Source organism: Aquarana catesbeiana, linkage group LG01, assembly GCF_042186555.1.
Source record: "Aquarana catesbeiana isolate 2022-GZ linkage group LG01, ASM4218655v1, whole genome shotgun sequence".
In the NCBI taxonomy this organism is placed as follows: Eukaryota; Metazoa; Chordata; class Amphibia; order Anura; family Ranidae; genus Aquarana; species Aquarana catesbeiana.
This window is the reverse complement of record NC_133324.1, coordinates 28,968,611-28,982,932: the sequence shown is the minus strand read 5'-3', so window position 1 is coordinate 28,982,932 and position 14,322 is coordinate 28,968,611.

Genomic DNA, 14,322 nt, shown 5'->3' with positions numbered 1-14,322 from the left:
ATAAGTCGTAACTTCGGATACATTTGTATTCGTTATGTTCCCTAAACAGCCAAATTTGAAAGGAAATTACAATACCTATAATTTAATAGTTAGTAATAGTTAAGTTATAATTAGTTAGTTATTATTTCAGATTTTTTTCATTTTTGGGTTTTTGAATTTTTGTATTTTCGTTCTTATTTTCAAATTTTCAAATTTTCGGATTTTTGAATTTCTAATTTACGAATCTCTGAATCTTCAAATTTCGAATTTCCGAATTTCTGAATTTTCAAATATTCAGAAAAAATTGTTAAACAGGTTTTCATTATGGATATTTCCCAATTAACAAATTTGTCGAAATTCATAAAAAAATGAATTTGGAATGAAGCAAATTGCACATGTGTATTAAAGTGTAAGTTCACCTTTACAGAAAATCTGTAAGGTAAACTTACAATGGACCCCCTCCCCATCACACCCAGTCCCACTGACCTGGAGTCCAGCGATCACCTGATCTTACACATCGTATAGATGCTTTACCAGTCTGGGGATTCTTCTCCCCCATTGACAGGATGGGCTACATGGGTTCTGATCGGTTGGCGTCGCCCATGTGATGGAACCCACCAATTAGAATGCCTCCTATAGATTAAGCCAAGGGGGTTTCTAAGCCCCGAACCAGTAAAGCGGCTATCTGATGTGTCAGAGCGGGTGATCGTTAGACTTCAGGTGAGCAGGACTTGAGGGGTAGGGAGGGGATCCAGTGTAAGTTCACCTTACAGATTTTTCTGTAAAGGTGAACTTACCCTTTAATCACTTACAGACCGGAAGATTTTCCTCCTTAATGACCAGGCTATTTTTTGCGATACAGCACTGCGTTGCTTTAACTGACAATTGCGTAGTCGTGCAACGTTGCACCCAAACAAAATTGATGTCTTTTTTTCCCACAAATAGAGCTTTCTTTTGGTGGTATTTGATCACCTCTGCAGTTTTTATTTTTTGCTCTATAATCAAAAAAAGAGCAACAATTTTGAAAAAAAACAATATTTTTTACTTTTTGCTATAATAAATATAAAAATAAGTATCTTCCTCGGTTTAGGCTAATATGTATTCTTCTACATATTTTTGGTAAAAAAAAAAATAAGCATATATTGATTGAATAGGGGATAGATTTATGGAATTTTTATTTATTTTAATTTTTTTACTAATAATGGCGGCGATCTGCGATTTTTAGCATGACGGCAACATTGTGGTGGACAGATCAGACACTTTTGACACTTTTTTGGGACCATTGACATTTATACAGCGATCAGAGCTATACAAATGCATTGTATACTGTATAAATGTCACTGTCAGGAAAGGGGTTAACACTAGGGGGCGATCAAGGGGTTAAATGTGTTACCCAGGGAGTGATTCTAACTGTAGGGGAAGGGGACTCACAAGGGGAGGATACCAATCTGTGTTCCTCTGTACTGGGAACACACCATCGGTCTCCTCTCACCTGACAAGATGTGGATCTGTGTGTTTACACACACATCTACGTTCCTGCTCTGTTATCAGGCAATCACGGGTTCCCAGCGGACATCGTGCACCCCCCAGACGGCCGGAAAGCCCAGGACGTCATATGACGCCTGCCCAGGATGGGAGATCCCTCCTGCAGATGTCATTTGACTATGGGTGGGACCTGAAGTGGTGAAATAAAGTGCATCCAATCACCTATTTCCTATGATCTAATACATATGTGTAATAAGCCCCCCATCTTGTCTGGGAGGCCAACAAGGAGACTTAGATGTTTCTATGCCACTATGAGGGGGGCAGCAGCATCTGTGTCCACTAAATTGCGGCCTCATCCTACAGACTGGCTCCCCAATCTGTTGTTTACAAAAAAAAGAAAGCTTACATGGAAAATCAATTTCAATGTAATTTTTTTTCTTTACAAATGTCAGTTTTGCTGCAACATGTTCTATACATGGTACAGATGCCCCACTTTACAGGCAGACTAATGGGATCCCCAGGCACTATATTTAAAGGGATTTTTTTATATTAATTGCTTCATTTTAAGCATAATTAACCACTTGACGACCATGCTTTAGCCGAAAGACGGTTACAGCGAGGGGTTCCTTTGCCAGGAGGGTGTACATGGACATTTTCCCATTATTACCCTGCCCACATGGCATGCTCTGTGATTGCAGATTCTTTGGGACTCAGCTGATCACAGAGCAGGGTAAAGGGCCAATCAGAGCAGGCCATTTACCACGTGATCAGCTGTCAGCCAATGACACCTGATCACGGAAGTAAACAGAAGTCGGTTCTATTCTACACCAGAACTCCAGAACAAGGAAAAATTTCTGACCAGAACCCAGAACTCTATTAAAATCTATGGGACCAGAAGTCCAAAAAATCGAAAGTCCCCATTTTGAAGGCTTATATGCAAGGTATTGGCAATAAAAAGGGTATGGAGGCCCGGATGCTGCCCTCAGGGGACATGTATGAATGCAAAACATTTTTTAAAAAAGATTTTTTTTAAATGAGCAGTGATTTTAACCACTTGCTTACAGGACACTTATATTACCTTCTTGACCAAACCAATTTTCAGCTTTCAGCGCTCTCACACTTTGAATGACAATTGCGCGGCCATGCATCGACAAATATATTTTTCTGGGGGATACCTCAAAGTCATTGGAGGAACTTATGAGCTTCATATTTGGGCAACTCTCGGGCTTTCAGATTAACTGGGATAAGTCTGAATTACTACCATTAGATGGGTTAAAGTCCCTTTATCAAACCCAGTGACCCAAATCCAAATTAACCCCTTCCCGCCGAGCGTACATAGATATGCGGCCTCGGTTTTTGGGGGTTATACCAGGATGATGCCCACAGCTGCAAGCATCATCCCGGTACCGTTTTTTTAGAGCGGGCGATTGGCTTTTCAGGGATAACAACTGATGCATCTAAAAGCCGCTCGATTGATATCCCGGAGGAGCGGAAGGGGACGTAACCCCCTCCCGCCGCCTCCCGCCGCACTGACCGGGCCTCCTGTCCCACCAGGAGACTCAATCCTCAATCCGCCACTTCCGGCATCTAGAGACAGACTGGTACGAAGCCGGAAATGGCTTTGCTCCAGTCTCCTAAATGTAAAAACGGAAGCGACGTCACAACATCACTTCCGGTTTACTCGGCTGCCAATGGCACCGGATTTTAAAATATATACAGTATTCAGAATCGCCATTTTTGCCGATCTGAATGCTTTGAAGTGCAAAGGAGGGATTGGAGGTCTTTTAGATCCCCGATACCTCCATAAAGAGTACCTGTCACCACCTATTAGTCACAAGGGATTCCTTGTGACAGCAATAAAAATGATAATTTAAAAAAAAAAACTATTTAATAATATAAAAAAATTAATTAAAATAAATGTAAAGCGCCCCCGTCCCTGCAAGCTTGCGCAGCAAAGAAAATGCATACGGAAGTCACTCCCGCATATGTCAACGGTGTTCAAATCACACATGTGATGTATCGCCGCGATCGTCAGAGCAAGAGCAATAATTCTAGCACTAGACCTCCTCTGTAACTCTAACCTGGTAACCATAAAAAAATTTAAAGCGTCGCCTATGGAGATTTTTAGGTACCGTAGTTTGTCGCCATTCCACGAGTGCGTGCAATTAGAAAGCGTGACATGTTTTGTATACATTTACTCGGCATAACATCATCTTTCACATTATACAAAAAAATTGAGCTAACTTTATTGTTTTGTTTTTTTAAATTTATGAAAGTATCCCTTTTCCCAAAAAGTTGCATTTAAAACACTGCTGCACAAATACCGTGTGACATAAAATATTTCAACAATCACCATTTTATTCTCTAGATTCTCTGCTAAGAAAATATATATAATGTTTGGGGTTCTAAGTAATTTTCTAGCAAAAAATATGGATTTTAACTTGTAAACACGAAATGTCAGAAATGGGCTTAGTCATGAAAGGGTTAAGCATACAGTGAGATATTTGGGGATAGAGATAGTTCGGAATGTAAAAGATTATGTTAACCTGAATCTCAAAACCCTTACTAGTGAAATTTAAGGATAAATGCCGAAGTTGGTGTAAGCTACCACTAATGCCCTGTACACACGGTCGGATTTTCCGACGGAAAATGTGTGATAGGACCTTGTTGTCAGAAATTCCGACTGTGTGTTGGCTTCATCACACATTTTCCATCGGAATTTCTGACACACAAAGTTTGAGAGCAGGCTGTAAAATTTTCCAGCAACAAAATCCGTTGTCGGAAATTCTGATCGTGTGTACACAAATCCGACGCACAAAGTGCCACGCATGCTCAGAATAAATTAAGAGACAAAAGCTATTGGCTACTGCCCCGTTTATAGTCCGGACGTACGTGTTTTATGTCACCGCGTTCAGAACAATTGGATTTTCCAACAACTTTGTGTGACCGTGTGTATGCAAGACAAGTTTGAGCCAACATCCGCCGGAAAAAATCCATGGATTTTGTTGTCGGAATGTCCGATCAATGTCCGACCGTGTGTACAGGGCATAACAGTGATAGGTAGAGCAAACCTTGTTAAAATGATCTGGACTCCACAATTACTTTATGTGTTTAATAATTCACCCATATGGATAACTGTACTTTGGTTTAAAAAAATAGAATCTCGCTAAATATACACAGAACTATTCCGCTCAGTGTTTTCGTGGATGTACAAAATTGGGTACATACAGTACTTTCATGTTTGGTGGACTTGCCCTATTGCACAAAACTATTGGAAGGAAATATTTCATATTGCGTCTAAACTACTCAATATAAATTTATCTCTGGACCCTACAATGGCGCTACTTAACTTAAAACCAGAATTTTTATCACATACACGATTCAGATTACTGATACTTTTCATGGCAGCAAAACAAACACTAGCGAAAGCTTGGCAATCCCCGACTCTGGCAGCAAACAAAACCATACATATGATGTATAATAGAATGATACAAGCGAAAATGCTAGCTATTGAAACAGACAGGATCACTAGATATGAAAAGTTGTGGCAACCGTGGATAGATAATTTTATGCCCTCAGCATTTGATAAGAAAGTACTTTTACCATGGTAATTTTCTAGATAGAATTTGTTTCAAATATTGTTGTTTCAGGTCGTTAAGGTGGCTCGCGACTGAACTCTGCGGACCTCATTAAACCTTTCTTTATCCATTCCTTCCTTTCTCCTCTCCCTTCCTTCTTTACTTTAATCATATCTATCCTGTGATTTTTGAAGCTCCCTTGCATGATATTTATTCTTATATAGAGTTTTTACAAAACTGTTTTTTGTTCATATCATAACTATAGTGGTTTAAATATTTTACTTAAATATGGATCAAAAGATGATTGTAGTATTATTACTTTTATTTAATAACATATAGTAGTAATCTAAATTATGCTTTGAATATAATTGAGCTTCATTAATTTGTTTAAGAATCGATTATATCATATATCTGTATAAATTATCTGTGAATATTCAATAAAATACTTTGACAAGGAAAAAAAAAATAGAATCTCTTTTTAGAGAACTTTTTTGGAAGTAAAAAACAACCACGTATGAAGTTAATAACATTGATGTTAAATAAAGAGGTGGGAGGATTGGCGATTTCATATACAAAAAGTTATTTTTTAGCTTCACAACATATTTTTGGATGGACGGTAATATTGGGCTCTGATCCTATACAAGGTTTGCTACTATTGGTTTACCCTGATTACCCACCAATCTCTTTATTAGAGGCGCAAAACCAATTGTCCAATAAGGAATTTGTTACGGGTAAACTGTTTGACAAGGTATGGCAGGAAATGAAAAAAAAATTACTGAAATAAAGGGCTATACGGTATACACCCCTATCTGGAACAATAGTAATTATGGGGAATTGTTAAATTGGAAGGGTTTGAGATTTGGAAGCTTAAGGGACTAAGGTATATGATACAACTACTTCAGGAAGCTAAAAACTTTTACCGAATTAAGAAATGAATATAACATTCCAAATCAAAGATTCTTCCAATTTTTACAGCTTAGGCATGCATTATAGTACAGGCCCGAATGCACAAATTGAAACTCTATAAATCAGAGGTAATAGCCCTGCTGGAAAAGACAGAAAAGAAAAAGGGCTTAATATCACAAATATATGATATATTATATGATAATTTTAGGGGAACTCAGGACGTACCAGCAAGGTCAACTTGGTCTGGTGATATAGAGCCAATCTCAGATGAACAATGTGCAGTGGCACTATCAGTAACACCACTGGCATCTCTATCTCCAACACAAAATTTAACACAATTATTTATATTACATAGGGCTTATTACACACCAGAGAAATTATTCAAATGGAAACATAGGGATACAGCCCAATGTCCTAGATGTAAAGGGACCCCTGCTAATTAAATTCCTATGCTATGGAGATGTCCTAAACTTTTTCATTATTGGAGTGAGGTGGTATTGATGATTAACCACATGCTGATCAGCCGCAGTTGTACTGCGGCAGAATGGCATGGCTGGGCAAAACAACGTTATGTAATGTCGCTTCACTCCCTGGTCACTAGGGGGTGTGCGCCCCCAGCTCGCCGATGTGAGTGCCCGGCGGTCTCGATCACCGCTGGCCTCCCGCGATTGCTCGGGGCACACCAAGAACCGGGATCTGTGTGTGTAAACACACAATTTCCGGTTCAATGAGCAGAAAAAAGACAGATCGTCTGTTCATACAGAGTAGGAAGAGGCGATTTGTTATCTTCCCTGCACAGTCCCCTCCCTCCTTCAGTTAAAACACAAACTAGGACACACTTAACCCCTTCACCTCCCCCTAGTGTTAACCCCTTCCCTGCCAGTGACATTTTTACAGTAATCAATGCATTTTTAATTGCACTGATCACTGTATTAATGCCAATGCTCCCAAAAATGTGTCAAAATTGTCCGACGTGTGCACCATAATGTCTCAGTCATGATAAAAATCGAAGATAACTGCCATTACTAGTAAAAAAAAAAATTAATAATAAAAATGCTATAAATTTAGTCCCTATTTTGTAGACACTATAACTTTTGCACAAACCAATCAATGTACGCTTTTTGTGATTTTTATTACCAAAAATATGTAGAAGAATACGTATCGGCCTAAAGTGAGGAAAAAATATATTTTTTTAAACATTTTTGGGGGATATTTATTATTGCAAAAAGTAAAAAATAATGCGTTTTTTTCAAAATTGTCGCTCTTTTTTTATTTATAGTGCAAGAAATAAAAAACGCAGAGGTGATCAAATACCACCAAAAGAAAGCTCTATTTGTGAGAAAAAGGACGTCAATTTTGTTTGGGTACAACGTCGCATGACCGCGCAATTGTCAGTTAAAGCGACGCAGTGCCCAATCGCAAAAAGTGCTCTAGTCAGGAAGTGGGTAAAATCTTACGGGGCTGAATGTTCGGCAGTCATCACTGCACACATCACTAATGTCATTTCAGTGTCCTGTTCTCAATACACAGTGTAGTGTTTTAGTATCAGTACCATTTCGTTTACTCAGATTTCAGATTTCAGCAAAGCAGTAAAGCCTTCCACCTTCAGCAGAGACTTCAGCAATTTCAACAGATCAAACAGTTTGTGTTGCCAAGAAATGTTTAGGTCTTTACTATAAGCTCACTGTGCATTCCCCAGGAGTTCTACAGTTCCATTCGTCTGCATCTATATGCAGTGTGCAGTATAGTGTATATAGATCATCCCCTTCTATATCACTGACCTGTACACCTTATTTCCGGTCTTCTGGGCTATTCATGTGCTGTTACACTCTGCTGCACTCTGCTGCACTCTGTTACTCTCTGCTGCACTCTGCTGCTCTCTGTTACTCTCTGCTGCACTCTGCTGCTCTCTGTTACTCTCTGCTGCACTCTGCTGCTCTCTGTTACTCTCTGCTGCACTCTGTTGTACACATAACACCGACTGAAAGTTCCTGCTGACATGTTGATACGCACACTGTATTTCCTAAAGAGTGAGCAGTTAGGCAGACTGCTTTACCTCCCCCTCCTCACAGGACCCAAGGGAGCCCGGCCTCAGTGTCCAATTACCATGTGAATGTAACATAGCTCCCAATTGTCCCTGATTTTGAGGGACTGTCCCTGATTTGGAGCAAAGTCCCTCTGTCCCTCTTTCCTCCTCATTTGTCCCTTATTTTCGTCAGATCTATATAGTTGTATATAAAATGCAGCAAAAAAATTGTTCATTTTCGTTTTCGTTTCATTGGTTTTTTTGCCTTTTTCGAGTTTTTGGAATTTGAAAATTCAGAAATTAAAAAATTTGAAAATCCGAAAATTCGAAAATCTGAAAAAAAAGAAAGAAAATCAGTTTAATTTGAAATAATAACTAACTATTAAATTATAGGTATTGGAATTTCCTTTCAAATTTGGCTGTTAGTGAACGTAACGAGTACGAATGTATTTAAAATCACAAATTATCTAAAATAATGAATGCCGCATCTAAACAAATGGAACGGAACAAATTAATAATAAATAAATAATTAATAATAATAAAAATAATAATAATAATAATAAAAAGGTTTTTATTATTATTATTGTTATTTACTATTATTAGATCGCTATGTTCCATTTGTTTAGATGCGGCATTCGTTATTTCAGATAATTTGCGACTTCGGACAAATTCGTACTCGTTACGTTCACTAACAGTTAAATTTGAAAGGAAATTCCAATACCTATAATTTAATATTTATTATATCAGATTTTCAGGTTTTTGAATTTCCGAAATTCCGAATTGTCAGAAATTCGGAAATTTGACAATCCGGAAATTTGAAAATCTGAAAAAAAGAAAGAAAATCAGTTTGATGCAAAATAATAACTAACTATTACATTATGGGTATTTGAATTTCCTTTCAAATTTGGCTGTTAGTGAATGTAACGAATACAAATTTATCCGAAGTTACGAATTATCTGAAATAACGAATGCCGCATGTAAACAAATTGAACAGAACAAATTAATAATAAATAATTAATACTAATAAAAAGGTTGTATTATTATTGTTATTTATTATTATTAGATCTTTATGTTCCATTTGTTTAGATGCAGCATTCGTTATTTCAGATAATTTGTGACTTCAGATAAATTCTTATTCGTTACGTTCACTAACAGCCAAATTTGAAGGAAACTCCAATGCCTATAATTTAATATTTATTATTAGTTAATTACTATTTCAGATTTTCAGGTTTTTGAATTGCCAAAATTCCGAATTATCAGAAATTTAGAAATTTAAAAATTCGGAAATCGAAATTCGGAAATTCGGAAATTCGGAAATTCGGAAATTCGAAATTCGTAAATTTGTAAATTTGTCATTTCGGAAATTCGGAAATTTGAAATTCGGAAATTCGAATATTCTGAAATTTGGAAGTTCGAAATTTTGGAAATTTGAAATTCGGAAATTCGTAATTTCGGAAATTCTGAAATTTCAGAAATGCGGAAGTTTTGGAAATTCGGAAGTTTCGGAAATTTAAAAATTCGGAAATTCGAAAATTTTGGAATTAACGAATTTGTCAAAATTCATTAAAAAGTGAATTCTGAACTAAACGAATTGCAGAGGTCTAAAATGCACTTTTTATCTTTCAAAAAGTGTGTCCCAATGCTAAACCTTTCATCCAATTTCTAAATTGCTGCATTTTTTCAATTTTAAGAGCCAATATAAAGGAACAGTAGTGGTAAAAAAAGCACTTGTGGATTTAATTAACCTTTTTTTTTGTTTTTTTCCCCTTTAAGGGGGCATGTCCTATGCCTACATACGTTTGGTTGTAGGTGTCCCTCATTCCCATCTCAAAATGTTGGGAGGTATGGTATACATGATCCGGAATATGGGAGATATGGCACAGTAGAGGGGGCAGAGGGAAAAGTTCAGGATACAGGGAGGGAGATTCAAGCTCAAAGCCCACTGACACAGGGTATACAAGGTATGTAGAAAAGTATAGAAAAGTAGCACTTCATTTGTTTCCCCTTTCACTCTGTTCCTCTCTGGTCTGCTCTGCTCCGTTCTGCCGAGTGCTCTGTGAGTGTGCTCTGCTCCACTCTTCTCTGTAATACACCAACACTTCTCAGACACTCAGGCGCTCCAAGCATAGTACCGCTATCATCCTAAACTGGATCCATTAAAGCAAGCAGGTCATAGGGACAAATAAACAAACGTAGGTTCACCCGGGATTTGGCTTCTCATAGCTTTCTCATAGCCTCACACCCTCTCACAGCGGACATGGCTGCATAGTAGGATGTAGTAGCACGGGATGAATTGTTCAGCGTGGAGGTCAGCTGATCAAGGAACGAGCGTGAGTTCATGCTGTGTTTGGCTTCTCATACCCTCTCACAGCCTCTCACAGCAGACATGGCTGCATAGCGGCACAGCGTGGGGCTCTGCTGGACACGCCCACTCACATTGCTTCCATCTCAGGCCACTTCCCCTCTCTGGTTAGTCCAATTAAATTTTTAGCATTTTTTGAGATAAATAGAGCATTCTCTTGGTGATATTTAAAAACCAAAACATGCTGGTGGGTTAACCACTTCAGCCCCGGACCATTTGGCTGGCCAAAGACCAGAGTACTTTTTGCGATTCGGCACTGCGTCGCTTTTACTGACAATTGCGCGGTCGTGCGTCTTGGCTCTCAAACAAAATTGATGTCCTTTTTTTTCCCCACAAATAGAGCTTTCTTTTGGTGGTATTTGATCACTTATGCGGTTTTTATTTTTTGCGCTATAAACAAAAAAAATGACAATTTTGAAAAAAACACATTCTTTTTTACTTTTTTGCTATAAAATCCCCCAAAAATACATAAAAAAACATTTTTTTTCCTCAGTTTAGGCCTCTTCTGCATACTTTTGGTAAAAAAAATCGCAATAAGAGTTTATTGATTGGTTTGCGCAAAAGTTATACCGTCTACAAAATAGGGGATAGTTTTATGGCATTTTTATTAATATTTTTTTTTACTAGTAATGGAGGCGATCTTCAATTTTTATCATGACTGCGACATTATGGCAGACACATCGGACAATTTTAATTCATTTTTGGGACCATTGTCATTTTTACAGCGATTAGTGCTATAAAATTGCACTGATTACTGTAAAAATGACACTGGCAGTGAAGGGGTTGACCACTAGCTGGCTGGGAAGGGGTTAAGTGTGTCCTAGGGAGTGATTCTAACCGTGGGGGAGCGTGGCTACGAGTGACCCATCACTAATCACCACTCCTGATCACAGGGAGCAGAGATCAGTGACACTGTCACTAGGCAGAATGGGGGAGTTGCTTGTTTACATTAGCATCTCCCCGTTCTTCCTCTCCGTAAGACGATCGCAGTTTTCCCGATGGACATTGAGTCTGCGGGACCCACAATTCTACTCACGGAGCTCGCAGCGGGCGCGCGTGCGATGGCACAGCGGCAAATTCAAAGGGATGTACAGGTACGCCCATTTGCGCAGCCGTGCCATTCTGTCGATGTAAATGTATAGACGGTGGTCGGCAAGTGGTTAAAAACCAAAACATGCTGGTAGGTTAATTGGCTTCTGTCAAAAAAAATTGGCCCAAATATATGAATGTGAGTTGGGGACCTTGGAGTGTGGGCTTCTTGAGGGTAGGGACCAATGTGAGTGTGCAATGTATGTGTGCAGCTCTGCGTAAATTGATGGGGCTATATGGGTAGCTTAAATAAATAATAATAATAGATGAGCATCTTAATGAGACACATGTACAGGGATAGGGACAATTGTAGACACACACCCACGCTCACTCAGGTTGAACTGGATGGACTGGTGTCTTTATGCAACCTTACTAACTATGTAACTATGTAACCACTGTGGTTTTATTTTTTTGCACTATAAATGAAAAAAAAGACCACACATTTTTTTAAAAAGTGTGTTTTTCTTAGTTTCTGTTATAAAATGTAGCAAATAAGTATTTTTTCTTCATAAATGTTGACCAAAATGTATACTGCTACATTTCTTTGGTAATTATTTGGTCTTCTGTGAAAGTTATATAATTTCTTGAGGCCTTAACATGCGAAGACAGTACAAATACCCCCCAAATGACAGCTTTTTGGAAATTAGACAGTGTAAGGTATTTAGTAAGAGACATGGTGAGTTTTTCTTAAGTTGTAATTTTTCCCACAATTCTTTGGAAAATGAAGAAATTAAATAAAATGTGTTTTTTTTCACAAAAATATCATATTTTAAAGTTATTTACACACAGCATGGGCATATTTGCATCTACACCCCAAAACACATTCTGCTACTCCTCCTGAGTATGGTAATACCACATGTGTGAGACTTTTTCACAGCCTAACCACATAGAGAGACCCAACATCCAAGTAGCACCTTCAGGCATTATACACTTTAAAACCAGGCCTTCTACTGACACTTTATGCATACAAGGAATAATCAGTATTTTTGCTAGAAAATTAAATTACTTAGAACCCCCAAACATTGGGGAACCCCGCGCCAAAATTTAAAAAAAAATGGCGTGGGGTCCCCCCAAAAATCCATACCAGACCCTTATCCGAGCACGCAACCTGGCAGGCCACAGGAAAAGAGGGGGGGACGAGAGAGCACCCCCCCTCCTGAACCGTACCAGGCCACATGCCCTCAACATTGGGAGGGTGCTTTTGGGTAGCCCCCCAAAACACCTTGTCCCCATGTTCATAGGAACAAGGGCCTCATCCCCACAACCCTTGCCCGGTGGTTGTGGGGTTCTGCGGGCGGGGGGGCTTATCGGAATCTGGAAGCCCCCTTTAACAAGGGAACCCCCAGATCCTGGCCCTCCTCCCTATGTGAAATGGTAAGGGGGTACAAAAGTACCCCTACCATTTCACAAAAAAAGTGTCAAAAATGTTAAAAATGACAAAAGACAGTTTTTAACAATTCCTTTATTTAAATGCTTCTTCTTTCTTCTATCCTCTTTCTTCTATCTTCTATCTTCCTTCGGTTTCTTCCTCCATCTTCTTCTTCTTCTGGTTCTTCTGGTTCTTCCTCTGGTGTTCTCGTCCGGCATCTTCCTCAGAGGCGCCTTCTTCTCTTCATCTTCTATTCTTGGGCCGCTCCGCATCCATGATTGGATGGGAGGCTCCCGCTGTGTGACGCTTCTCCTCTTCTGACGATTCTTAAATAACGGAGGGCAGGTGACCCCGCCCCCCTCTGACGTCATGGAGAATGCCACAGGGAAGTCCCCGTCAAGTCCCTGTGCGTCAGAGGGGGGTGGGGTCACCGGGTGGCCCCACCCTCTGTTATTTAAGAACCATCAGAAGAGGAGAAGCGTCACACAGCGGGAGCCTCCCATCCAATCATGGATGCGGAGCAGCCCGAGAAGAAGATGAAGAAAAGAAGATAAAGAGAAGGAGACGCCGCAGAGGAAGATGCTGGACGAGAACACCGGAGGAAGAACCAGAAGAACCAGAAGAAGAAGAAGTTGGAGGAAGAAACCGAAGGATGAAGGAAGAAAGAAGTTAGAAGAAAGAAGATGGAAAGAAGAAGCATTTAAATAAAGGATTTGTCAAAAACTCTCTTGTCATTTTTAACATTTTTGACAGTTTTTTTGTGAAATGGTAGGGGTACTTTTGTACCCCCTTACCATTTCAAACAGGGGGGAGGGCCCGGATCTGGGGGTCCCCTTGTTAAAGGGGGCTTCCAGATTCCGATAAGCCCCCCCGCCCGCAGATCCCCACAACCACCGGCCAAGAGTTGTGGGGATGAGGCGCTTGTCCTCATCAACATGGGGACAAGGTGCTTTAGGGGGGACCGCAAAGCACCCTCCCAATGTTGGGGGCATGTGGCCTGGTACGGTTCAGGAGGGGGCGCTCTCTCATCCCCCCTTCTTTTCCGGCAGCCTGCCAGGTTGCGTGCTCGGATAAGGGTCTGATATTGATTTTTGGGGGACCCCACACCAATTTTTTTTTAATTTTGGCACGGGGTTCCCCTTAAAATCCATACCAGACCTGAAGGGTCTGGTGTGAATTTTGAGGGGGACCCCTACGTCTTTTTTTTTTTTGGCACAGGGTTCCCCTTAATATCCATACCAGACCTGAAGGGCCTGGTATTGAATTTAGGGGGACCCCCACATTATTTTTTTTTTTTAATTTTGGTTCGGAGTTCCCTTGTGGGGAATTCCCATGCCATTTTTATCAATGAACTTTTATGTGTTTTGTCAGACCGGCAATTCATTAATAGCCGCGAGTAGTTTTAAATGACTTTTTTCCTTTGAAATGTCATTTTGCTGTCAGACTGTTCTAAACACGGGAAACATGCGCCCCTGTACAGGCATACTATAGACACCCCCCCAGGTACGAAATTTAAAGGAATGTTACA